This window comes from Rhinoderma darwinii (genome assembly GCF_050947455.1).
Source record: "Rhinoderma darwinii isolate aRhiDar2 chromosome 5 unlocalized genomic scaffold, aRhiDar2.hap1 SUPER_5_unloc_19, whole genome shotgun sequence".
NCBI lineage: Eukaryota > Metazoa > Chordata > Amphibia > Anura > Rhinodermatidae > Rhinoderma > Rhinoderma darwinii.
In genome coordinates, this window is record NW_027461775.1 from 146,304 (window position 1) to 172,229 (window position 25,926).

General features: G+C 46.0%; 14 non-coding genes across 14 annotated transcripts; all 14 read left to right on the forward strand.

The window, feature by feature from the left end:
* The first annotated feature begins 290 nt into the window (after nucleotides 1–290).
* Nucleotides 291–481, forward strand: LOC142686783 (U2 spliceosomal RNA). The gene has a single exon (XR_012856091.1). It is a non-coding gene; the product is annotated as a U2 spliceosomal RNA (small nuclear RNA).
* A 1,288-nt stretch (nucleotides 482–1,769) lies between these two features.
* LOC142687147 (U2 spliceosomal RNA) lies at nucleotides 1,770–1,960 on the forward strand. The gene has a single exon (XR_012856421.1). It is a non-coding gene; the product is annotated as a U2 spliceosomal RNA (small nuclear RNA).
* Nucleotides 1,961–9,003: 7,043 nt separating this feature from the next.
* Nucleotides 9,004–9,194, forward strand: LOC142686784 (U2 spliceosomal RNA). Its single transcript, XR_012856092.1, has one exon. It is a non-coding gene; the product is annotated as a U2 spliceosomal RNA (small nuclear RNA).
* Nucleotides 9,195–10,474: 1,280 nt separating this feature from the next.
* On the forward strand, nucleotides 10,475–10,665 carry LOC142686785 (U2 spliceosomal RNA). The gene has a single exon (XR_012856093.1). It is a non-coding gene; the product is annotated as a U2 spliceosomal RNA (small nuclear RNA).
* A 1,280-nt stretch (nucleotides 10,666–11,945) lies between these two features.
* LOC142686787 (U2 spliceosomal RNA) lies at nucleotides 11,946–12,136 on the forward strand. The gene has a single exon (XR_012856094.1). It is a non-coding gene; the product is annotated as a U2 spliceosomal RNA (small nuclear RNA).
* A 1,276-nt stretch (nucleotides 12,137–13,412) lies between these two features.
* Nucleotides 13,413–13,603, forward strand: LOC142686788 (U2 spliceosomal RNA). The gene has a single exon (XR_012856095.1). It is a non-coding gene; the product is annotated as a U2 spliceosomal RNA (small nuclear RNA).
* A 1,300-nt stretch (nucleotides 13,604–14,903) lies between these two features.
* LOC142686789 (U2 spliceosomal RNA) lies at nucleotides 14,904–15,094 on the forward strand. The gene has a single exon (XR_012856096.1). It is a non-coding gene; the product is annotated as a U2 spliceosomal RNA (small nuclear RNA).
* Nucleotides 15,095–16,386: 1,292 nt separating this feature from the next.
* LOC142687110 (U2 spliceosomal RNA) lies at nucleotides 16,387–16,577 on the forward strand. The gene has a single exon (XR_012856387.1). It is a non-coding gene; the product is annotated as a U2 spliceosomal RNA (small nuclear RNA).
* A 1,296-nt stretch (nucleotides 16,578–17,873) lies between these two features.
* LOC142686790 (U2 spliceosomal RNA) lies at nucleotides 17,874–18,064 on the forward strand. Its single transcript, XR_012856097.1, has one exon. It is a non-coding gene; the product is annotated as a U2 spliceosomal RNA (small nuclear RNA).
* A 1,300-nt stretch (nucleotides 18,065–19,364) lies between these two features.
* LOC142686791 (U2 spliceosomal RNA) lies at nucleotides 19,365–19,555 on the forward strand. Its single transcript, XR_012856098.1, has one exon. It is a non-coding gene; the product is annotated as a U2 spliceosomal RNA (small nuclear RNA).
* A 1,296-nt stretch (nucleotides 19,556–20,851) lies between these two features.
* Nucleotides 20,852–21,042, forward strand: LOC142686792 (U2 spliceosomal RNA). Its single transcript, XR_012856099.1, has one exon. It is a non-coding gene; the product is annotated as a U2 spliceosomal RNA (small nuclear RNA).
* A 1,292-nt stretch (nucleotides 21,043–22,334) lies between these two features.
* Nucleotides 22,335–22,525, forward strand: LOC142686794 (U2 spliceosomal RNA). The gene has a single exon (XR_012856101.1). It is a non-coding gene; the product is annotated as a U2 spliceosomal RNA (small nuclear RNA).
* Nucleotides 22,526–23,789: 1,264 nt separating this feature from the next.
* LOC142686795 (U2 spliceosomal RNA) lies at nucleotides 23,790–23,980 on the forward strand. The gene has a single exon (XR_012856102.1). It is a non-coding gene; the product is annotated as a U2 spliceosomal RNA (small nuclear RNA).
* A 1,292-nt stretch (nucleotides 23,981–25,272) lies between these two features.
* On the forward strand, nucleotides 25,273–25,463 carry LOC142686796 (U2 spliceosomal RNA). Its single transcript, XR_012856103.1, has one exon. It is a non-coding gene; the product is annotated as a U2 spliceosomal RNA (small nuclear RNA).
* The last annotated feature ends 463 nt before the right edge of the window (nucleotides 25,464–25,926 follow it).

Consider the following 25,926-nt stretch of genomic DNA (forward strand, 5'->3'; position numbering starts at 1 on the left):
GCATGCACTTGCTGCCGCTGCCAGTGTTTATCTGCATGGCAGCAGGGCATTTGGGCGTTGCCAGGAAGGCGTTTTTATGTAGATTCCTCCTCTTTCAGCACTGCATTGTGGTGCAAGCAAAAGAAGCAAATCCTGTCTGGCTTCCTCTCCGGCCTTTATTCACCTCCCGTGTAGCTGTGAGTGTGTGAGCCTGCAGGGCCCCATGGAATTGCCTAGAAGTAGGCTGAATCGCTGCAAGGGCTGAACAGCAGTATCGGGCAGGCTCGGGCAACGCGCGGCCCGTTCGGGTTATCGCTTCTCGGCCTTTTGGCTAAGATCAAGTGTAGTATCTGTTCTTATCAGTTTAATATCTGATACGTCCCCTATCTGGGGACCATATATTAAATGGATTTTTAGAACAGGGAGATGGAAATAGAGCTTGCTCTGTCCACTCCACGCATTGACCTGGTATTGCAGTATTTCCAGGACCGGTGCACCCTTTCCTTATGTGTTGACTAAAAGCAGATTCCAAAAGTGTTTTTTGTCTTTGCTATTGTTTCTGTCTTTCTGAAGGGATCTCCCCTTTTAATCCCATTATTTCAACACCTGTTGGACAATGCATGAGTGATAATGAGCTCATTGATTAAATGCAATTAATGAATAGATTGCCACCTCTTGTTGTGTGTCGTCTGTGTTTCTGTGTTTCCGGCATTTCACATTGGAACACCTCATTCACCTTCCTTGTCTTCTCTCCGCCCTCCCTTTTAGGTAAGTTAAAGAGCTGCACCTGAGCCAGCCACTGATTGATTGATTGATTGATTGATTGATTGATTGATTGATTGATTGATTGATGCAGCACAACAGTCAAATAGTGGAGTGGAGTAGGGGAACAGCAAACAGCCAATAAAGCAGCCCGCCCGCTCGCCTGCCCGCCACAATGGACCTACCTGTGTACACTAGATGGATGTGATGGAATGTACTGTCGTCCCTACATTTCAAGAAGAAGTAAGAATTGCAGTTGCAACAAAGCCTTGCTTGCCTACAAAGAGAGCAGCAATTTGGATTTGTTACTATGTTACCTAGAAGAATAACAAACTGTGCAAGGATGGAGGTTGTAGGAGCAAGGAGAAGTTGTCTGTAAAGTTGGTGGATGCCTATTTTCCATTTTGCAGTCCCTTGTCTCCCTCTTGTGGCCTCCTGGAGGCAACTAGCTGTGCAAAAAAAAGACAGCCTGGCGGCCGGCTGTTGCAGTGTTGCCCTCTCAGGCAACACTGAATGACTGACTGAGCCTCACCGTCTTATATAAAGTTCAGACGGAACTTTGCACGTGTCATAGTGGAGCCCTCAGGATTCCAGAGCCAGCTTTCTGACATCATAATGGGGCCTCAGAGATAAAAGCCTGGGCCCAGGCAGTGTTGGTCAGTGCTGCTCAGCAGGCAGCACTGGACTGGACTGGATTACAGCTGATACAAGGTGTGAAGGAACAAGGGGTGGCTGTGGGCATGCACTTGCTGCCGCTGCCAGTGTTTATCTGCATGGCAGCAGGGCATTTGGGCGTTGCCAGGAAGGCGTTTTTATGTAGATTCCTCCTCTTTCAGCACTGCATTGTGGTGCAAGCAAAAGAAGCAAATCCTGTCTGGCTTCCTCTCCGGCCTTTATTCACCTCCCGTGTAGCTGTGAGTGTGTGAGCCTGCAGGGCCCCATGGAATTGCCTAGAAGTAGGCTGAATCGCTGCAAGGGCTGAACAGCAGTATCGGGCAGGCTCGGGCAACGCGCGGCCCGTTCGGGTTATCGCTTCTCGGCCTTTTGGCTAAGATCAAGTGTAGTATCTGTTCTTATCAGTTTAATATCTGATACGTCCCCTATCTGGGGACCATATATTAAATGGATTTTTAGAACAGGGAGATGGAAATAGAGATTGCTCTGTCCACTCCACGCATTGACCTGGTATTGCAGTATTTCCAGGACCGGTGCACCCTTTCCTTATGTGTTGACTAAAAGCAGATTCCAAAAGTGTTTTTTGTCTTTGCTATTGTTTCTGTCTTTCTGAAGGGATCTCCCCTTTTAATCCCATTATTTCAACACCTGTTGGACAATGCATGAGTGATAATGAGCTCATTGATTAAATGCAATTAATGAATAGATTGCCACCTCTTGTTGTGTGTCGTCTGTGTTTCTGTGTTTCCGGCATTTCACATTGGAACACCTCATTCACCTTCCTTGTCTTCTCTCCGCCCTCCCTTTTAGGTAAGTTAAAGAGCTGCACCTGAGCCAGCCACTGATTGATTGATTGATTGATTGATTGATTGATTGATTGATTGATTTTTTTTTTTTATCACATTTGTTTTTATTGAGTTTTTCAAATCGAACATACAAGTAAGCAGGAACTAAGCTTACTTACACAACTTAACATAGTAAAAATAGAAATAAATTTACATAACTTAACATAACAAAGGTATCAGTACAATATCATAGCTTTGTGTACAATAAATCATTATGAACAATAAAACAATGTGTAAGGGAATACATCAGGGAGTCTCAATGGTATTTTTGCACAATAATATATGGTTTGTATGTGTGAATATCCATAAATCTAGTGTATCGCATTACAATACTGGCTGGAGGTCCAAACATCCCACATGTTGTCAAATGAGCTTTTTTTATTTAAGGAAGAGGCGATCATAGATTCAAACCAGCAGTTGTTGTTTATTCCCTGAATAATTTCTGACAAGGATGGGATTTTATTGGTTTTCCAGTATTTTGCTATTTTGAATCTAGTCACTATAATAGTGTGTAGGATAACTGCTCTGTGAGTGCGATCATACTTGTCGGCACCAATTGCCAACAAGCATAATGGGGCATCTAGGATAATTGGATAACCACATATATTTGACAGAAAACGACCCATTTTTCTCCACACTTCCAGGATATGTGGACACTTCCACCAGATGTGCAACATAGTGCCTGTATTGCTACATCTCCAACACTCTTTTGATTCTTCGTAAAATTTATGAAGTTTCTCCGGGGTGAGGTACCATCTATACAAGAGTTTTCTGGCTGTTTCAATATGGTTAGTACATCTGGAGATCGATGAGACAGCATAGAAGGCCGAGTTCCATTGATCTTCAGATATAGTGACCTCAAGATCATGTTCCCACTTTTGTTTGTATATATGCAAGTCATTTGGGAAGGAGTTTAGTAAAAATGTATAACATTGGGAGATATTACCTCTGGAGGATGAGTTATTTGCTAACCATTTGCTTAATTTGGATTCTGATGTTGGGAGAGGTTTGGGTATGGATGTCAGTGCATGCCTAATTTGTAGATATTTATAAAAGTCATGTTTCTGAATATTGTACATTTGGGCCAGAGTTTGGAAGGGTATCAGGATGTCATTTTCCCATAAATCGGACATGTGGAGTAATCCATTAGCCATCCAAGTAGAGATGTCAAGATCTGGAATGAGAGCCATCAGTAGAGCAATACTAGATTTCTCATAATCCGTAGAATACAGGCTATGTTTAATAACTAGGTGGTGCCATAACTCCGTGATTGCCCTTATTGTAGGATGTGTGGACCTCATATGGTTCCCAAATAAAGAGGAAGCAGATAGGGATATTGCTAATGAGTGCCTTCCCAATACAGATGATTCAATGGAAACCCAATGTTTAGAAGCATCCTGTGACCATAACGATTTTAATTGGTCGAGTATAGCGGCTCTATAGTATTGTAATAGAGTGGGGCATCCCAATCCCCCCTCACGCATGGGTCTGTAAAGAATATCTGCTTTAACTCTTGATTTGGTTTTCCCCCATACGAATCTCATTAAGATGGATTGCAGTTTATTTATGAAAGCGTTTGTCACTAATATGGGAACATTCCTAAAAGTGTAGAGAATCTTAGGAAGAGTTAACATTTTGATGGCAGCTATTCTACCTAACCAAGAAACACAGTGGTGTTTATAGTTATGTAGGTCCTCAATGATTTTCTTGTGGAGAGGAATATAATTTTGGTCAAACAATTTTGAGACTGGAAATGTTAGATTAACCCCTAGATAAGGCAGGGCGTCTTCCACCCATTTGAAGGGGAATGATGCTTTAAGTTGTGCTACCATTTTCTGGGAAAGCCCCATATTCAGAATTTGTGACTTAGAAGTGTTTATTTTGTAGTAAGACGCATTACTAAATTCTGATAAAACTTTACTTATTTCTGGAAGGGACGTGGTTGGGGAAGAGCATATTATTATTACATCATCCGCGAACAGACCTATACGGTGTTCCTTTTTCCCTATTGTGATTCCAGAAATTGAACTAGAAGACCTTATTTTCTCAGCCAGAGGTTCCATTAAAAGCGCAAAAATTAAAGGGGACATGGGGCATCCCTGTCTAGTTCCATTTGTAATGTCAAAGCGTGAGGATAAAAATCCGGCTGAGTATACGGAGGCGGAAGGACCGGAGTATAGAGCTAAAATGGCTTTCCCAAACGGGCCCACTATTCCTATTTTATCCAGAACCGACTCTAGATAACCCCAATGGATCCTATCAAAGGCCTTCTCTGCATCTAATGATAGGAGCAGAGAAGGGGTGTTATGCGTTTCTGCATAGTGAAGGATGTTGATTAGTCTTCTAGTTCCATCTACCGTTTGTCTATTTTTAATAAATCCTACTTGATCAATATTGATTAGAGAAGGAAGGATATCGACCAGCCTGTTGGCCAACACTTTTGAATATATTTTCAAATCGCAATTTAGCAAAGAAATTGGTCTAAAATTTTCGGGTCTATCAGGAGATTTGCCTGGTTTCGGGAGGGTAATTATTAGTGCTTGTAGCATTTCTTTAGGAAAACGACCTGAAATAGTGGCCTGATTGAACATTGATACTAGGTGAGGGGCTATAATCTGAGAGAACTGTTTATAATATTCGTTTGTTAGACCGTCTGGTCCGGGAGATTTATTAATCTTGAGTTGTTTAATGACATTTTGTACCTCTGATAATGTGAATTGTGCATTAAGGAGTGTCATTTGATCACTCGGGATCGACGGTAAATTGACCGAATCTAGAAAGCCATCTATAAGTTGCTGCGTAGGTTGTTTGGTGAGAGGATCCTTGTTTAAATTGTATAAATGACCATAATATTCAGCAAAGGCTTCAGCTATCCCCTGTGGGTTTAAGATTTTATCCCCAGATGGTTTAAAAATATAGGGTATTTTAGCCTTCAAAGTTTTGTTTTTAAATTTATTAGCTAACATCTTCCCAGCCTTATTACCCTGCCAGTAATAGATCATTCTGCTCCTTCTCAGGGCGTATTCACACTTGTGGTATAACAATTGGTGAAGTTGTGTTCTTAATTGTTTTAATTCGATTGTTAGACCTCTCGTGGTTCTCTTTTTATTAAGATCTTCTAATTTCTTAATTTTAAGCAACAATTCTTCTGTTTTAGCTAATCTTATTTTCTTTGCTGTTGCCGCAATTTTGATAAGGTGACCTCTGATTACTGCTTTGTGTGCACACCAGTTGTTAAAGGTGGACGTGTCATCCGGTTTATTAGTTTCGAAAAAGTCAGTCAACGCTTTGTGTATCTGTGCATTGTATTCCTCTTTGTTTAGTAAGGAGTTGTTTATGCGCCAGGGGGAGGTGGGAACTCGATTATATTGCTCATTAATAGAGATAGAGACCGGGGCGTGGTCCGACCAAGTGATTGTCCCAATGCTAGGGTTGATCACACGCTGGAGTAACCATTGGTCAGCAATAATAAAGTCAATTCTAGAATAGCATTTGTGGGGGTGAGAGAAAAAAGTATAATCTCTTTCTGAGGCATTACAAGTTCTCCATGTGTCATAGAGATTTCCCCTGAATAAAATGTTATAGATATCTGTGTTTTTTTCTTTTGGTTTGCTCCTACTCTTATCTAATTGAGGAGTCAGTACTCTATTGAAGTCCCCACATAGTATTAGGGAACCAAATTTATTATTCTCAATTCGTTTAAGTAGACGTTTGAGAAATCTGCCTTGATGCTTATTAGGAGCGTATAGTGAGACCAAGGTGTATTTCTCATTGTTAATAAGGCACTGTATGATTACAAACCTATCACATTTATCATAAGTTACTTGTATAAGTTGAAAGGCCAAAGAATTTTTGATAGCAATCAACGTCCCCTTTTTCTTGCCTAAGTTTGGGGTACAAAAAATATGGGGGAACTGTGCATTTTTAAGCCTGTGGATGTCTTTCTCCAAGAGGTGTGTCTCTTGTGCACATAACACATCACATTTCAGCATTTTACACTCTTTCCACATGAGAGAGCGTTTGAATGGACTATTAAGGCCCTTCACATTCAAAGATGATATTTTAAAGACCATTATACCCTAAGAAAGATCGATACTGTGTACTCTTGTAGCATACCTGATCTCTAAATATCTCCCCTACGTGAGTAATATTATGTGAGTGAGGACCACTTATCTCCGTTATTCCCCGACAAGAAAGACTATATGTACATAACGTATTTTTCTTATCAATCAGTAGTGATACCTTGTAACATAAAAACCTGAGAACACATATGAAAATATGTTCAAATATATCTAGCCAACTCCTTGTAAAGGAAGTTGGCCTCATGGGGGGGGGAAGAGACACAACACGTGTAACATAAGTGCCTTCCTAGCCCACATGGTTATTTAAAGGCACAGTACAACCTGCAGCAATAAGATTATCAAAAAGAAAAAAAAAAGGATATCAGACAACACCGTGAGTTCCTTATTCTGGATTCAACAGGGAGTCCAAAATTCTTGCTGGGTCATTCTCCTCTATATTCAATCAGATTGAATTCAGGGATTCTTAGGAGATCCAACCTGTGTCCATTCCTGGGATAATACCGGTGGTTTCTTTTTCGCCATCATTTGATGATCTCGAGGCTGAAAGTCGGGAAACCATTTTGCTAGAAGAGACGCTGCTTCTTTGGGTGTGTGAAGGACATGGGTGGCTCCATTTTTCGTGATGAGGAGCTTGACCGGGTAACCCCATTTATAGGGAATTTCTTGGTCACGTAGATGCTTTGTGAAAGGCGCAAATTCTCTTCTGCGATTCATCGTGGTTGGTGATAAATCTGCGTACAACAAGATGCCCACAAACCGCTCAGGGATGTCGTTATTTTTAAACGCCGACTTCAAGATGGCCTCTTTTGTTTGATAAAAATGGATTCTTGCCAGAACATCTCTTGGCGTTGTTTGCGGTAGATGTTTGGGTTTTGGCAATCTGTGTACTCTATCAATCATCAAATCTCTTTGATCCGCCTCTGGGATTAAAGCAGAAAAATAATCAATCAGGAACTCTCTGAGCTGCGCTGGCATGATGGATTCCGGTATACCGCGGAAACGAATGTTGTTCCTTCTGGAGCGGTCTTCCAAGTCAGCCAATTTTAATTTTACTGCTAGCATGTCTTCATCTGTCTCATTTTGAGCGTCCACTAAAGTATTAAAAGCAGAGGAAAATTCATCCATTTTTGTTTCAAGATGAGCTGTGCGATCACCAATATCTCTAATGTCCTTAGACAGTGTGGTAAAGGCAGTTTGGAAATCGTTTTGCATGGATGTCCTTAATTCTGACAATAGACTCCTCATATTAGATAAGGTGATGGCTGATTCCTCAGACGGGCTGCTTTCCCTAGATTTCCCCAGATTGGGCAGACTAGGAGGGAGAGAGACTGACCTGAAATCCAGTGCATACAGCTTGTCTGGTGTGCTTGAAGTTCCTTCCACACTTGGACTGCCTGCTGTGCAATGTGCTGCCTGGGAGAGGATAGGAGCTCCTAGGACCGGAGCGTTTTCCTGCAGAGTGTGGCCGGCGCCATTTTGTGAGTTTCCCGCCGGGGGATAGAAGGACGTGAGTTTAACCGGGGCAGCCGGTTTAGATCTTCCTCTCACCATCCCTGCTGCTTTGTGGCTACTTCAGGAATCTCCAGGTATATTTTTGTGTCGGTATCCGACCTTTAAGGGTGGTTATGAGCCGCTTTATCTGAGGCTAGGAGAGGAGCTCAGACTTATGTGACCGCTCTCCTCGGCATCCGGACACGCCCCCCGATTGATTGATTGATTGATGCAGCACAATAGTCAAATAGTGGAGTGGAGTAGGGGAACAGCAAACAGCCAATAAAGCAGCCCGCCCGCTCGCCTGCCCGCCACAATGGACCTACCTGTGTACACTAGATGGATGTGATGGAATGTACTGTCGTCCCTACATTTCAAGAAGAAGTAAGAATTGCAGTTGCAACAAAGCCTTGCTTGCCTACAAAGAGAGCAGCAATTTGGATTTGTTACTATGTTACCTAGAAGAATAACAAACTGTGCAAGGATGGAGGTTGTAGGAGCAAGGAGAAGTTGTCTGTAAAGTTGGTGGATGCCTATTTTCCATTTTGCAGTCCCTTGTCTCCCTCTTGTGGCCTCCTGGAGGCAACTAGCTGTGCAAAAAAAAGACAGCCTGGCGGCCGGCTGTTGCAGTGTTGCCCTCTCAGGCAACACTGAGTGACTGACTGAGCCTCACCGTCTTATATAAAGTTCAGACGGAACTTTGCACGTGTCATAGTGGAGCCCTCAGGATTCCAGAGCCAGCTTTCTGACATCATAATGGGGCCTCAGAGATAAAAGCCTGGGCCCAGGCAGTGTTGGTCAGTGCTGCTCAGCAGGCAGCACTGGACTGGACTGGATTACAGCTGATACAAGGTGTGAAGGAACAAGGGGTGGCTGTGGGCATGCACTTGCTGCCGCTGCCAGTGTTTATCTGCATGGCAGCAGGGCATTTGGGCGTTGCCAGGAAGGCGTTTTTATGTAGATTCCTCCTCTTTCAGCACTGCATTGTGGTGCAAGCAAAAGAAGCAAATCCTGTCTGGCTTCCTCTCCGGCCTTTATTCACCTCCCGTGTAGCTGTGAGTGTGTGAGCCTGCAGGGCCCCATGGAATTGCCTAGAAGTAGGCTGAATCGCTGCAAGGGCTGAACAGCAGTATCGGGCAGGCTCGGGCAACGCGCGGCCCGTTCGGGTTATCGCTTCTCGGCCTTTTGGCTAAGATCAAGTGTAGTATCTGTTCTTATCAGTTTAATATCTGATACGTCCCCTATCTGGGGACCATATATTAAATGGATTTTTAGAACAGGGAGATGGAAATAGAGCTTGCTCTGTCCACTCCACGCATTGACCTGGTATTGCAGTATTTCCAGGACCGGTGCACCCTTTCCTTATGTGTTGACTAAAAGCAGATTCCAAAAGTGTTTTTTGTCTTTGCTATTGTTTCTGTCTTTCTGAAGGGATCTCCCCTTTTAATCCCATTATTTCAACACCTGTTGGACAATGCATGAGTGATAATGAGCTCATTGATTAAATGCAATTAATGAATAGATTGCCACCTCTTGTTGTGTGTCGTCTGTGTTTCTGTGTTTCCGGCATTTCACATTGGAACACCTCATTCACCTTCCTTGTCTTCTCTCCGCCCTCCCTTTTAGGTAAGTTAAAGAGCTGCACCTGAGCCAGCCACTGATTGATTGATTGATTGATTGATTGATTGATTGATTGATTGATGCAGCACAACAGTCAAATAGTGGAGTGGAGTAGGGGAACAGCAAACAGCCAATAAAGCAGCCCGCCCGCTCGCCTGCCCGCCACAATGGACCTACCTGTGTACACTAGATGGATGTGATGGAATGTACTGTCGTCCCTACATTTCAAGAAGAAGTAAGAATTGCAGTTGCAACAAAGCCTTGCTTGCCTACAAAGAGAGCAGCAATTTGGATTTGTTACTATGTTACCTAGAAGAATAACAAACTGTGCAAGGATGGAGGTTGTAGGAGCAAGGAGAAGTTGTCTGTAAAGTTGGTGGATGCCTATTTTCCATTTTGCAGTCCCTTGTCTCCCTCTTGTGGCCTCCTGGAGGCAACTAGCTGTGCAAAAAAAAGACAGCCTGGCGGCCGGCTGTTGCAGTGTTGCCCTCTCAGGCAACACTGAGTGACTGACTGAGCCTCACCGTCTTATATAAAGTTCAGACGGAACTTTGCACGTGTCATAGTGGAGCCCTCAGGATTCCAGAGCCAGCTTTCTGACATCATAATGGGGCCTCAGAGATAAAAGCCTGGGCCCAGGCAGTGTTGGTCAGTGCTGCTCAGCAGGCAGCACTGGACTGGACTGGATTACAGCTGATACAAGGTGTGAAGGAACAAGGGGTGGCTGTGGGCATGCACTTGCTGCCGCTGCCAGTGTTTATCTGCATGGCAGCAGGGCATTTGGGCGTTGCCAGGAAGGCGTTTTTATGTAGATTCCTCCTCTTTCAGCACTGCATTGTGGTGCAAGCAAAAGAAGCAAATCCTGTCTGGCTTCCTCTCCGGCCTTTATTCACCTCCCGTGTAGCTGTGAGTGTGTGAGCCTGCAGGGCCCCATGGAATTGCCTAGAAGTAGGCTGAATCGCTGCAAGGGCTGAACAGCAGTATCGGGCAGGCTCGGGCAACGCGCGGCCCGTTCGGGTTATCGCTTCTCGGCCTTTTGGCTAAGATCAAGTGTAGTATCTGTTCTTATCAGTTTAATATCTGATACGTCCCCTATCTGGGGACCATATATTAAATGGATTTTTAGAACAGGGAGATGGAAATAGAGCTTGCTCTGTCCACTCCACGCATTGACCTGGTATTGCAGTATTTCCAGGACCGGTGCACCCTTTCCTTATGTGTTGACTAAAAGCAGATTCCAAAAGTGTTTTTTGTCTTTGCTATTGTTTCTGTCTTTCTGAAGGGATCTCCCCTTTTAATCCCATTATTTCAACACCTGTTGGACAATGCATGAGTGATAATGAGCTCATTGATTAAATGCAATTAATGAATAGATTGCCACCTCTTGTTGTGTGTCGTCTGTGTTTCTGTGTTTCCGGCATTTCACATTGGAACACCTCATTCACCTTCCTTGTCTTCTCTCCGCCCTCCCTTTTAGGTAAGTTAAAGAGCTGCACCTGAGCCAGCCACTGATTGATTGATTGATTGATTGATTGATTGATTGATTGATTGATGCAGCACAACAGTCAAATAGTGGAGTGGAGTAGGGGAACAGCAAACAGCCAATAAAGCAGCCCGCCCGCTCGCCTGCCCGCCACAATGGACCTACCTGTGTACACTAGATGGATGTGATGGAATGTACTGTCGTCCCTACATTTCAAGAAGAAGTAAGAATTGCAGTTGCAACAAAGCCTTGCTTGCCTACAAAGAGAGCAGCAATTTGGATTTGTTACTATGTTACCTAGAAGAATAACAAACTGTGCAAGGATGGAGGTTGTAGGAGCAAGGAGAAGTTGTCTGTAAAGTTGGTGGATGCCTATTTTCCATTTTGCAGTCCCTTGTCTCCCTCTTGTGGCCTCCTGGAGGCAACTAGCTGTGCAAAAAAAAGACAGCCTGGCGGCCGGCTGTTGCAGTGTTGCCCTCTCAGGCAACACTGAGTGACTGACTGAGCCTCACCGTCTTATATAAAGTTCAGACGGAACTTTGCACGTGTCATAGTGGAGCCCTCAGGATTCCAGAGCCAGCTTTCTGACATCATAATGGGGCCTCAGAGATAAAAGCCTGGGCCCAGGCAGTGTTGGTCAGTGCTGCTCAGCAGGCAGCACTGGACTGGACTGGATTACAGCTGATACAAGGTGTGAAGGAACAAGGGGTGGCTGTGGGCATGCACTTGCTGCCGCTGCCAGTGTTTATCTGCATGGCAGCAGGGCATTTGGGCGTTGCCAGGAAGGCGTTTTTATGTAGATTCCTCCTCTTTCAGCACTGCATTGTGGTGCAAGCAAAAGAAGCAAATCCTGTCTGGCTTCCTCTCCGGCCTTTATTCACCTCCCGTGTAGCTGTGAGTGTGTGAGCCTGCAGGGCCCCATGGAATTGCCTAGAAGTAGGCTGAATCGCTGCAAGGGCTGAACAGCAGTATCGGGCAGGCTCGGGCAACGCGCGGCCCGTTCGGGTTATCGCTTCTCGGCCTTTTGGCTAAGATCAAGTGTAGTATCTGTTCTTATCAGTTTAATATCTGATACGTCCCCTATCTGGGGACCATATATTAAATGGATTTTTAGAACAGGGAGATGGAAATAGAGCTTGCTCTGTCCACTCCACGCATTGACCTGGTATTGCAGTATTTCCAGGACCGGTGCACCCTTTCCTTATGTGTTGACTAAAAGCAGATTCCAAAAGTGTTTTTTGTCTTTGCTATTGTTTCTGTCTTTCTGAAGGGATCTCCCCTTTTAATCCCATTATTTCAACACCTGTTGGACAATGCATGAGTGATAATGAGCTCATTGATTAAATGCAATTAATGAATAGATTGCCACCTCTTGTTGTGTGTCGTCTGTGTTTCTGTGTTTCCGGCATTTCACATTGGAACACCTCATTCACCTTCCTTGTCTTCTCTCCGCCCTCCCTTTTAGGTAAGTTAAAGAGCTGCACCTGAGCCAGCCACTGATTGATTGATTGATTGATTGATTGATTGATTGATTGATGCAGCACAACAGTCAAATAGTGGAGTGGAGTAGGGGAACAGCAAACAGCCAATAAAGCAGCCCGCCCGCTCGCCTGCCCGCCACAATGGACCTACCTGTGTACACTAGATGGATGTGATGGAATGTACTGTCGTCCCTACATTTCAAGAAGAAGTAAGAATTGCAGTTGCAACAAAGCCTTGCTTGCCTACAAAGAGAGCAGCAATTTGGATTTGTTACTATGTTACCTAGAAGAATAACAAACTGTGCAAGGATGGAGGTTGTAGGAGCAAGGAGAAGTTGTCTGTAAAGTTGGTGGATGCCTATTTTCCATTTTGCAGTCCCTTGTCTCCCTCTTGTGGCCTCCTGGAGGCAACTAGCTGTGCAAAAAAAAGACAGCCTGGCGGCCGGCTGTTGCAGTGTTGCCCTCTCAGGCAACACTGAGTGACTGACTGAGCCTCACCGTCTTATATAAAGTTCAGACGGAACTTTGCACGTGTCATAGTGGAGCCCTCAGGATTCCAGAGCCAGCTTTCTGACATCATAATGGGGCCTCAGAGATAAAAGCCTGGGCCCAGGCAGTGTTGGTCAGTGCTGCTCAGCAGGCAGCACTGGACTGGACTGGATTACAGCTGATACAAGGTGTGAAGGAACAAGGGGTGGCTGTGGGCATGCACTTGCTGCCGCTGCCAGTGTTTATCTGCATGGCAGCAGGGCATTTGGGCGTTGCCAGGAAGGCGTTTTTATGTAGATTCCTCCTCTTTCAGCACTGCATTGTGGTGCAAGCAAAAGAAGCAAATCCTGTCTGGCTTCCTCTCCGGCCTTTATTCACCTCCCGTGTAGCTGTGAGTGTGTGAGCCTGCAGGGCCCCATGGAATTGCCTAGAAGTAGGCTGAATCGCTGCAAGGGCTGAACAGCAGTATCGGGCAGGCTCGGGCAACGCGCGGCCCGTTCGGGTTATCGCTTCTCGGCCTTTTGGCTAAGATCAAGTGTAGTATCTGTTCTTATCAGTTTAATATCTGATACGTCCCCTATCTGGGGACCATATATTAAATGGATTTTTAGAACAGGGAGATGGAAATAGAGCTTGCTCTGTCCACTCCACGCATTGACCTGGTATTGCAGTATTTCCAGGACCGGTGCACCCTTTCCTTATGTGTTGACTAAAAGCAGATTCCAAAAGTGTTTTTTGTCTTTGCTATTGTTTCTGTCTTTCTGAAGGGATCTCCCCTTTTAATCCCATTATTTCAACACCTGTTGGACAATGCATGAGTGATAATGAGCTCATTGATTAAATGCAATTAATGAATAGATTGCCACCTCTTGTTGTGTGTCGTCTGTGTTTCTGTGTTTCCGGCATTTCACATTGGAACACCTCATTCACCTTCCTTGTCTTCTCTCCGCCCTCCCTTTTAGGTAAGTTAAAGAGCTGCACCTGAGCCAGCCACTGATTGATTGATTGATTGATTGATTGATTGATTGATTGATTGATTGATTGATTGATTGATTGATGCAGCACAACAGTCAAATAGTGGAGTGGAGTAGGGGAACAGCAAACAGCCAATAAAGCAGCCCGCCCGCTCGCCTGCCCGCCACAATGGACCTACCTGTGTACACTAGATGGATGTGATGGAATGTACTGTCGTCCCTACATTTCAAGAAGAAGTAAGAATTGCAGTTGCAACAAAGCCTTGCTTGCCTACAAAGAGAGCAGCAATTTGGATTTGTTACTATGTTACCTAGAAGAATAACAAACTGTGCAAGGATGGAGGTTGTAGGAGCAAGGAGAAGTTGTCTGTAAAGTTGGTGGATGCCTATTTTCCATTTTGCAGTCCCTTGTCTCCCTCTTGTGGCCTCCTGGAGGCAACTAGCTGTGCAAAAAAAAGACAGCCTGGCGGCCGGCTGTTGCAGTGTTGCCCTCTCAGGCAACACTGAGTGACTGACTGAGCCTCACCGTCTTATATAAAGTTCAGACGGAACTTTGCACGTGTCATAGTGGAGCCCTCAGGATTCCAGAGCCAGCTTTCTGACATCATAATGGGGCCTCAGAGATAAAAGCCTGGGCCCAGGCAGTGTTGGTCAGTGCTGCTCAGCAGGCAGCACTGGACTGGACTGGATTACAGCTGATACAAGGTGTGAAGGAACAAGGGGTGGCTGTGGGCATGCACTTGCTGCCGCTGCCAGTGTTTATCTGCATGGCAGCAGGGCATTTGGGCGTTGCCAGGAAGGCGTTTTTATGTAGATTCCTCCTCTTTCAGCACTGCATTGTGGTGCAAGCAAAAGAAGCAAATCCTGTCTGGCTTCCTCTCCGGCCTTTATTCACCTCCCGTGTAGCTGTGAGTGTGTGAGCCTGCAGGGCCCCATGGAATTGCCTAGAAGTAGGCTGAATCGCTGCAAGGGCTGAACAGCAGTATCGGGCAGGCTCGGGCAACGCGCGGCCCGTTCGGGTTATCGCTTCTCGGCCTTTTGGCTAAGATCAAGTGTAGTATCTGTTCTTATCAGTTTAATATCTGATACGTCCCCTATCTGGGGACCATATATTAAATGGATTTTTAGAACAGGGAGATGGAAATAGAGCTTGCTCTGTCCACTCCACGCATTGACCTGGTATTGCAGTATTTCCAGGACCGGTGCACCCTTTCCTTATGTGTTGACTAAAAGCAGATTCCAAAAGTGTTTTTTGTCTTTGCTATTGTTTCTGTCTTTCTGAAGGGATCTCCCCTTTTAATCCCATTATTTCAACACCTGTTGGACAATGCATGAGTGATAATGAGCTCATTGATTAAATGCAATTAATGAATAGATTGCCACCTCTTGTTGTGTGTCGTCTGTGTTTCTGTGTTTCCGGCATTTCACATTGGAACACCTCATTCACCTTCCTTGTCTTCTCTCCGCCCTCCCTTTTAGGTAAGTTAAAGAGCTGCACCTGAGCCAGCCACTGATTGATTGATTGATTGATTGATTGATTGATTGATTGATTGATTGATTGATTGATGCAGCACAACAGTCAAATAGTGGAGTGGAGTAGGGGAACAGCAAACAGCCAATAAAGCAGCCCGCCCGCTCGCCTGCCCGCCACAATGGACCTACCTGTGTACACTAGATGGATGTGATGGAATGTACTGTCGTCCCTACATTTCAAGAAGAAGTAAGAATTGCAGTTGCAACAAAGCCTTGCTTGCCTACAAAGAGAGCAGCAATTTGGATTTGTTACTATGTTACCTAGAAGAATAACAAACTGTGCAAGGATGGAGGTTGTAGGAGCAAGGAGAAGTTGTCTGTAAAGTTGGTGGATGCCTATTTTCCATTTTGCAGTCCCTTGTCTCCCTCTTGTGGCCTCCTGGAGGCAACTAGCTGTGCAAAAAAAAGACAGCCTGGCGGCCGGCTGTTGCAGTGTTGCCCTCTCAGGCAACACTGAGTGACTGACTGAGCCTCACCGTCTTATATAAAGTTCAGACGGAACTTTGCACGTGTCATAGTGGAGCCCTCAGGATTCCAGAGCCAGCTTTCTGACATCATAATGGGGCCTCAGAGATAAAAGCCTGGGCCCAGGCAGTGTTGGTCAGTGCTGCTCAGCAGGCAGCACTGGACTGGACTGGATTACAGCTGATACAAGGTGTGAAGGAACAAGGGGTGGCTGTGGGCATGCACTTGCTGCCGCTGCCAGTGTTTATCTGCATGGCAGCAGGGCATTTGGGCGTTGCCAGGAAGGCGTTTTTATGTAGATTCCTCCTCTTTCAGCACTGCATTGTGGTGCAAGCAAAAGAAGCAAATCCTGTCTGGCTTCCTCTCCGGCCTTTATTCACCTCCCGTGTAGCTGTGAGTGTGTGAGCCTGCAGGGCCCCATGGAATTGCCTAGAAGTAGGCTGAATCGCTGCAAGGGCTGAACAGCAGTATCGGGCAGGCTCGGGCAACGCGCGGCCCGTTCGGGTTATCGCTTCTCGGCCTTTTGGCTAAGATCAAGTGTAGTATCTGTTCTTATCAGTTTAATATCTGATACGTCCCCTATCTGGGGACCATATATTAAATGGATTTTTAGAACAGGGAGATGGAAATAGAGCTTGCTCTGTCCACTCCACGCATTGACCTGGTATTGCAGTATTTCCAGGACCGATGCACCCTTTCCTTATGTGTTGACTAAAAGCAGATTCCAAAAGTGTTTTTTGTCTTTGCTATTGTTTCTGTCTTTCTGAAGGGATCTCCCCTTTTAATCCCATTATTTCAACACCTGTTGGACAATGCATGAGTGATAATGAGCTCATTGATTAAATGCAATTAATGAATAGATTGCCACCTCTTGTTGTGTGTCGTCTGTGTTTCTGTGTTTCCGGCATTTCACATTGGAACACCTCATTCACCTTCCTTGTCTTCTCTCCGCCCTCCCTTTTAGGTAAGTTAAAGAGCTGCACCTGAGCCAGCCACTGATTGATTGATTGATTGATTGATTGATTGATTGATTGATTGATTGATTGATTGATTGATGCAGCACAACAGTCAAATAGTGGAGTGGAGTAGGGGAACAGCAAACAGCCAATAAAGCAGCCCGCCCGCTCGCCTGCCCGCCACAATGGACCTACCTGTGTACACTAGATGGATGTGATGGAATGTACTGTCGTCCCTACATTTCAAGAAGAAGTAAGAATTGCAGTTGCAACAAAGCCTTGCTTGCCTACAAAGAGAGCAGCAATTTGGATTTGTTACTATGTTACCTAGAAGAATAACAAACTGTGCAAGGATGGAGGTTGTAGGAGCAAGGAGAAGTTGTCTGTAAAGTTGGTGGATGCCTATTTTCCATTTTGCAGTCCCTTGTCTCCCTCTTGTGGCCTCCTGGAGGCAACTAGCTGTGCAAAAAAAAGACAGCCTGGCGGCCGGCTGTTGCAGTGTTGCCCTCTCAGGCAACACTGAGTGACTGACTGAGCCTCACCGTCTTATATAAAGTTCAGACGGAACTTTGCACGTGTCATAGTGGAGCCCTCAGGATTCCAGAGCCAGCTTTCTGACATCATAATGGGGCCTCAGAGATAAAAGCCTGGGCCCAGGCAGTGTTGGTCAGTGCTGCTCAGCAGGCAGCACTGGACTGGACTGGATTACAGCTGATACAAGGTGTGAAGGAACAAGGGGTGGCTGTGGGCATGCACTTGCTGCCGCTGCCAGTGTTTATCTGCATGGCAGCAGGGCATTTGGGCGTTGCCAGGAAGGCGTTTTTATGTAGATTCCTCCTCTTTCAGCACTGCATTGTGGTGCAAGCAAAAGAAGCAAATCCTGTCTGGCTTCCTCTCCGGCCTTTATTCACCTCCCGTGTAGCTGTGAGTGTGTGAGCCTGCAGGGCCCCATGGAATTGCCTAGAAGTAGGCTGAATCGCTGCAAGGGCTGAACAGCAGTATCGGGCAGGCTCGGGCAACGCGCGGCCCATTCGGGTTATCGCTTCTCGGCCTTTTGGCTAAGATCAAGTGTAGTATCTGTTCTTATCAGTTTAATATCTGATACGTCCCCTATCTGGGGACCATATATTAAATGGATTTTTAGAACAGGGAGATGGAAATAGAGCTTGCTCTGTCCACTCCACGCATTGACCTGGTATTGCAGTATTTCCAGGACCGGTGCACCCTTTCCTTATGTGTTGACTAAAAGCAGATTCCAAAAGTGTTTTTTGTCTTTGCTATTGTTTCTGTCTTTCTGAAGGGATCTCCCCTTTTAATCCCATTATTTCAACACCTGTTGGACAATGCATGAGTGATAATGAGCTCATTGATTAAATGCAATTAATGAATAGATTGCCACCTCTTGTTGTGTGTCGTCTGTGTTTCTGTGTTTCCGGCATTTCACATTGGAACACCTCATTCACCTTCCTTGCCTTCTCTCCGCCCTCCCTTTTAGGTAAGTTAAAGAGCTGCACCTGAGCCAGCCACTGATTGATTGATTGATTGATTGATTGATTGATTGATTGATTGATTGATTGATTGATTGATTGATGCAGCACAACAGTCAAATAGTGGAGTGGAGTAGGGGAACAGCAAACAGCCAATAAAGCAGCCCGCCCGCTCGCCTGCCCGCCACAATGGACCTACCTGTGTACACTAGATGGATGTGATGGAATGTACTGTCGTCCCTACATTTCAAGAAGAAGTAAGAATTGCAGTTGCAACAAAGCCTTGCTTGCCTACAAAGAGAGCAGCAATTTGGATTTGTTACTATGTTACCTAGAAGAATAACAAACTGTGCAAGGATGGAGGTTGTAGGAGCAAGGAGAAGTTGTCTGTAAAGTTGGTGGATGCCTATTTTCCATTTTGCAGTCCCTTGTCTCCCTCTTGTGGCCTCCTGGAGGCAACTAGCTGTGCAAAAAAAAGACAGCCTGGCGGCCGGCTGTTGCAGTGTTGCCCTCTCAGGCAACACTGAGTGACTGACTGAGCCTCACCGTCTTATATAAAGTTCAGACGGAACTTTGCACGTGTCATAGTGGAGCCCTCAGGATTCCAGAGCCAGCTTTCTGACATCATAATGGGGCCTCAGAGATAAAAGCCTGGGCCCAGGCAGTGTTGGTCAGTGCTGCTCAGCAGGCAGCACTGGACTGGACTGGATTACAGCTGATACAAGGTGTGAAGGAACAAGGGGTGGCTGTGGGCATGCACTTGCTGCCGCTGCCAGTGTTTATCTGCATGGCAGCAGGGCATTTGGGCGTTGCCAGGAAGGCGTTTTTATGTAGATTCCTCCTCTTTCAGCACTGCATTGTGGTGCAAGCAAAAGAAGCAAATCCTGTCTGGCTTCCTCTCCGGCCTTTATTCACCTCCCGTGTAGCTGTGAGTGTGTGAGCCTGCAGGGCCCCATGGAATTGCCTAGAAGTAGGCTGAATCGCTGCAAGGGCTGAACAGCAGTATCGGGCAGGCTCGGGCAACGCGCGGCCCGTTCGGGTTATCGCTTCTCGGCCTTTTGGCTAAGATCAAGTGTAGTATCTGTTCTTATCAGTTTAATATCTGATACGTCCCCTATCTGGGGACCATATATTAAATGGATTTTTAGAACAGGGAGATGGAAATAGAGCTTGCTCTGTCCACTCCACGCATTGACCTGGTATTGCAGTATTTCCAGGACCGGTGCACCCTTTCCTTATGTGTTGACTAAAAGCAGATTCCAAAAGTGTTTTTTGTCTTTGCTATTGTTTCTGTCTTTCTGAAGGGATCTCCCCTTTTAATCCCATTATTTCAACACCTGTTGGACAATGCATGAGTGATAATGAGCTCATTGATTAAATGCAATTAATGAATAGATTGCCACCTCTTGTTGTGTGTCGTCTGTGTTTCTGTGTTTCCGGCATTTCACATTGGAACACCTCATTCACCTTCCTTGTCTTCTCTCCGCCCTCCCTTTTAGGTAAGTTAAAGAGCTGCACCTGAGCCAGCCACTGATTGATTGATTGATTGATTGATTGATTGATTGATTGATTGATTGATTGATTGATTGATGCAGCACAACAGTCAAATAGTGGAGTGGAGTAGGGGAACAGCAAACAGCCAATAAAGCAGCCCGCCCGCTCGCCTGCCCGCCACAATGAACCTACCTGTGTACACTAGATGGATGTGATGGAATGTACTGTCGTCCCTACATTTCAAGAAGAAGTAAGAATTGCAGTTGCAACAAAGCCTTGCTTGCCTACAAAGAGAGCAGCAATTTGGATTTGTTACTATGTTACCTAGAAGAATAACAAACTGTGCAAGGATGGAGGTTGTAGGAGCAAGGAGAAGTTGTCTGTAAAGTTGGTGGATGCCTATTTTCCATTTTGCAGTCCCTTGTCTCCCTCTTGTGGCCTCCTGGAGGCAACTAGCTGTGCAAAAAAAAGACAGCCTGGCGGCCGGCTGTTGCAGTGTTGCCCTCTCAGGCAACACTGAGTGACTGACTGAGCCTCACCGTCTTATATAAAGTTCAGACGGAACTTTGCACGTGTCATAGTGGAGCCCTCAGGATTCCAGAGCCAGCTTTCTGACATCATAATGGGGCCTCAGAGATAAAAGCCTGGGCCCAGGCAGTGTTGGTCAGTGCTGCTCAGCAGGCAGCACTGGACTGGACTGGATTACAGCTGATACAAGGTGTGAAGGAACAAGGGGTGGCTGTGGGCATGCACTTGCTGCCGCTGCCAGTGTTTATCTGCATGGCAGCAGGGCATTTGGGCGTTGCCAGGAAGGCGTTTTTATGTAGATTCCTCCTCTTTCAGCACTGCATTGTGGTGCAAGCAAAAGAAGCAAATCCTGTCTGGCTTCCTCTCCGGCCTTTATTCACCTCCCGTGTAGCTGTGAGTGTGTGAGCCTGCAGGGCCCCATGGAATTGCCTAGAAGTAGGCTGAATCGCTGCAAGGGCTGAACAGCAGTATCGGGCAGGCTCGGGCAACGCGCGGCCCGTTCGGGTTATCGCTTCTCGGCCTTTTGGCTAAGATCAAGTGTAGTATCTGTTCTTATCAGTTTAATATCTGATACGTCCCCTATCTGGGGACCATATATTAAATGGATTTTTAGAACAGGGAGATGGAAATAGAGCTTGCTCTGTCCACTCCACGCATTGACCTGGTATTGCAGTATTTCCAGGACCGGTGCACCCTTTCCTTATGTGTTGACTAAAAGCAGATTCCAAAAGTGTTTTTTGTCTTTGCTATTGTTTCTGTCTTTCTGAAGGGATCTCCCCTTTTAATCCCATTATTTCAACACCTGTTGGACAATGCATGAGTGATAATGAGCTCATTGATTAAATGCAATTAATGAATAGATTGCCACCTCTTGTTGTGTGTCGTCTGTGTTTCTGTGTTTCCGGCATTTCACATTGGAACACCTCATTCACCTTCCTTGTCTTCTCTCCGCCCTCCCTTTTAGGTAAGTTAAAGAGCTGCACCTGAGCCAGCCACTGATTGATTGATTGATTGATTGATTGATTGATTGATTGATTGATTGATTGATTGATGCAGCACAACAGTCAAATAGTGGAGTGGAGTAGGGGAACAGCAAACAGCCAATAAAGCAGCCCGCCCGCTCGCCTGCCCGCCACAATGGACCTACCTGTGTACACTAGATGGATGTGATGGAATGTACTGTCGTCCCTACATTTCAAGAAGAAGTAAGAATTGCAGTTGCAACAAAGCCTTGCTTGCCTACAAAGAGAGCAGCAATTTGGATTTGTTACTATGTTACCTAGAAGAATAACAAACTGTGCAAGGATGGAGGTTGTAGGAGCAAGGAGAAGTTGTCTGTAAAGTTGGTGGATGCCTATTTTCCATTTTGCAGTCCCTTGTCTCCCTCTTGTGGCCTCCTGGAGGCAACTAGCTGTGCAAAAAAAAGACAGCCTGGCGGCCGGCTGTTGCAGTGTTGCCCTCTCAGGCAACACTGAGTGACTGACTGAGCCTCACCGTCTTATATAAAGTTCAGACGGAACTTTGCACGTGTCATAGTGGAGCCCTCAGGATTCCAGAGCCAGCTTTCTGACATCATAATGGGGCCTCAGAGATAAAAGCCTGGGCCCAGGCAGTGTTGGTCAGTGCTGCTCAGCAGGCAGCACTGGACTGGACTGGATTACAGCTGATACAAGGTGTGAAGGAACAAGGGGTGGCTGTGGGCATGCACTTGCTGCCGCTGCCAGTGTTTATCTGCATGGCAGCAGGGCATTTGGGCGTTGCCAGGAAGGCGTTTTTATGTAGATTCCTCCTCTTTCAGCACTGCATTGTGGTGCAAGCAAAAGAAGCAAATCCTGTCTGGCTTCCTCTCCGGCCTTTATTCACCTCCCGTGTAGCTGTGAGTGTGTGAGCCTGCAGGGCCCCATGGAATTGCCTAGAAGTAGGCTGAATCGCTGCAAGGGCTGAACAGCAGTATCGGGCAGGCTCGGGCAACGCGCGGCCCGTTCGGGTTATCGCTTCTCGGCCTTTTGGCTAAGATCAAGTGTAGTATCTGTTCTTATCAGTTTAATATCTGATACGTCCCCTATCTGGGGACCATATATTAAATGGATTTTTAGAACAGGGAGATGGAAATAGAGCTTGCTCTGTCCACTCCACGCATTGACCTGGTATTGCAGTATTTCCAGGACCGGTGCACCCTTTCCTTATGTGTTGACTAAAAGCAGATTCCAAAAGTGTTTTTTGTCTTTGCTATTGTTTCTGTCTTTCTGAAGGGATCTCCCCTTTTAATCCCATTATTTCAACACCTGTTGGACAATGCATGAGTGATAATGAGCTCATTGATTAAATGCAATTAATGAATAGATTGCCACCTCTTGTTGTGTGTCGTCTGTGTTTCTGTGTTTCCGGCATTTCACATTGGAACACCTCATTCACCTTCCTTGTCTTCTCTCCGCCCTCCCTTTTAGGTAAGTTAAAGAGCTGCACCTGAGCCAGCCACTGATTGATTGATTGATTGATTGATTGATGCAGCACAACAGTCAAATAGTGGAGTGGAGTAGGGGAACAGCAAACAGCCAATAAAGCAGCCCGCCCGCTCGCCTGCCCGCCACAATGGACCTACCTGTGTACACTAGATGGATGTGATGGAATGTACTGTCGTCCCTACATTTCAAGAAGAAGTAAGAATTGCAGTTGCAACAAAGCCTTGCTTGCCTACAAAGAGAGCAGCAATTTGGATTTGTTACTATGTTACCTAGAAGAATAACAAACTGTGCAAGGATGGAGGTTGTAGGAGCAAGGAGAAGTTGTCTGTAAAGTTGGTGGATGCCTATTTTCCATTTTGCAGTCCCTTGTCTCCCTCTTGTGGCCTCCTGGAGGCAACTAGCTGTGCAAAAAAAAGACAGCCTGGCGGCCGGCTGTTGCAGTGTTGCCCTCTCAGGCAACACTGAGTGACTGACTGAGCCTCACCGTCTTATATAAAGTTCAGACGGAACTTTGCACGTGTCATAGTGGAGCCCTCAGGATTCCAGAGCCAGCTTTCTGACATCATAATGGGGCCTCAGAGATAAAAGCCTGGGCCCAGGCAGTGTTGGTCAGTGCTGCTCAGCAGGCAGCACTGGACTGGACTGGATTACAGCTGATACAAGGTGTGAAGGAACAAGGGGTGGCTGTGGGCATGCACTTGCTGCCGCTGCCAGTGTTTATCTGCATGGCAGCAGGGCATTTGGGCGTTGCCAGGAAGGCGTTTTTATGTAGATTCCTCCTCTTTCAGCACTGCATTGTGGTGCAAGCAAAAGAAGCAAATCCTGTCTGGCTTCCTCTCCGGCCTTTATTCACCTCCCGTGTAGCTGTGAGTGTGTGAGCCTGCAGGGCCCCATGGAATTGCCTAGAAGTAGGCTGAATCGCTGCAAGGGCTGAACAGCAGTATCGGGCAGGCTCGGGCAACGCGCGGCCCGTTCGGGTTATCGCTTCTCGGCCTTTTGGCTAAGATCAAGTGTAGTATCTGTTCTTATCAGTTTAATATCTGATACGTCCCCTATCTGGGGACCATATATTAAATGGATTTTTAGAACAGGGAGATGGAAATAGAGCTTGCTCTGTCCACTCCACGCATTGACCTGGTATTGCAGTATTTCCAGGACCGGTGCACCCTTTCCTTATGTGTTGACTAAAAGCAGATTCCAAAAGTGTTTTTTGTCTTTGCTATTGTTTCTGTCTTTCTGAAGGGATCTCCCCTTTTAATCCCATTATTTCAACACCTGTTGGACAATGCATGAGTGATAATGAGCTCATTGATTAAATGCAATTAATGAATAGATTGCCACCTCTTGTTGTGTGTCGTCTGTGTTTCTGTGTTTCCGGCATTTCACATTGGAACACCTCATTCACCTTCCTTGTCTTCTCTCCGCCCTCCCTTTTAGGTAAGTTAAAGAGCTGCACCTGAGCCAGCCACTGATTGATTGATTGATTGATTGATTGATTGATTGATTGATTGATTGATTGATTGATGCAGCACAACAGTCAAATAGTGGAGTGGAGTAGGGGAACAGCAAACAGCCAATAAAGCAGCCCGCCCGCTCGCCTGCCCGCCACAATGGACCTACCTGTGTACACTAGATGGATGTGATGGAATGTACTGTCGTCCCTACATTTCAAGAAGAAGTAAGAATTGCAGTTGCAACAAAGCCTTGCTTGCCTACAAAGAGAGCAGCAATTTGGATTTGTTACTATGTTACCTAGAAGAATAACAAACTGTGCAAGGATGGAGGTTGTAGGAGCAAGGAGAAGTTGTCTGTAAAGTTGGTGGATGCCTATTTTCCATTTTGCAGTCCCTTGTCTCCCTCTTGTGGCCTCCTGGAGGCAACTAGCTGTGCAAAAAAAAGACAGCCTGGCGGCCGGCTGTTGCAGTGTTGCCCTCTCAGGCAACACTGAGTGACTGACTGAGCCTCACCGTCTTATATAAAGTTCAGACGGAACTTTGCACGTGTCATAGTGGAGCCCTCAGGATTCCAGAGCCAGCTTTCTGACATCATAATGGGGCCTCAGAGATAAAAGCCTGGGCCCAGGCAGTGTTGGTCAGTGCTGCTCAGCAGGCAGCACTGGACTGGACTGGATTACAGCTGATACAAGGTGTGAAGGAACAAGGGGTGGCTGTGGGCATGCACTTGCTGCCGCTGCCAGTGTTTATCTGCATGGCAGCAGGGCATTTGGGCGTTGCCAGGAAGGCGTTTTTATGTAGATTCCTCCTCTTTCAGCACTGCATTGTGGTGCAAGCAAAAGAAGCAAATCCTGTCTGGCTTCCTCTCCGGCCTTTATTCACCTCCCGTGTAGCTGTGAGTGTGTGAGCCTGCAGGGCCCCATGGAATTGCCTAGAAGTAGGCTGAATCGCTGCAAGGGCTGAACAGCAGTATCGGGCAGGCTCGGGCAACGCGCGGCCCGTTCGGGTTATCGCTTCTCGGCCTTTTGGCTAAGATCAAGTGTAGTATCTGTTCTTATCAGTTTAATATCTGATACGTCCCCTATCTGGGGACCATATATTAAATGGATTTTTAGAACAGGGAGATGGAAATAGAGCTTGCTCTGTCCACTCCACGCATTGACCTGGTATTGCAGTATTTCCAGGACCGGTGCACCCTTTCCTTATGTGTTGACTAAAAGCAGATTCCAAAAGTGTTTTTTGTCTTTGCTATTGTTTCTGTCTTTCTGAAGGGATCTCCCCTTTTAATCCCATTATTTCAACACCTGTTGGACAATGCATGAGTGATAATGAGCTCATTGATTAAATGCAATTAATGAATAGATTGCCACCTCTTGTTGTGTGTCGTCTGTGTTTCTGTGTTTCCGGCATTTCACATTGGAACACCTCATTCACCTTCCTTGTCTTCTCTCCGCCCTCCCTTTTAGGTAAGTTAAAGAGCTGCACCTGAGCCAGCCACTGATTGATTGATTGATTGATTGATTGATTGATTGATTGATTGATTGATTGATGCAGCACAACAGTCAAATAGTGGAGTGGAGTAGGGGAACAGCAAACAGCCAATAAAGCAGCCCGCCCGCTCGCCTGCCCGCCACAATGGACCTACCTGTGTACACTAGATGGA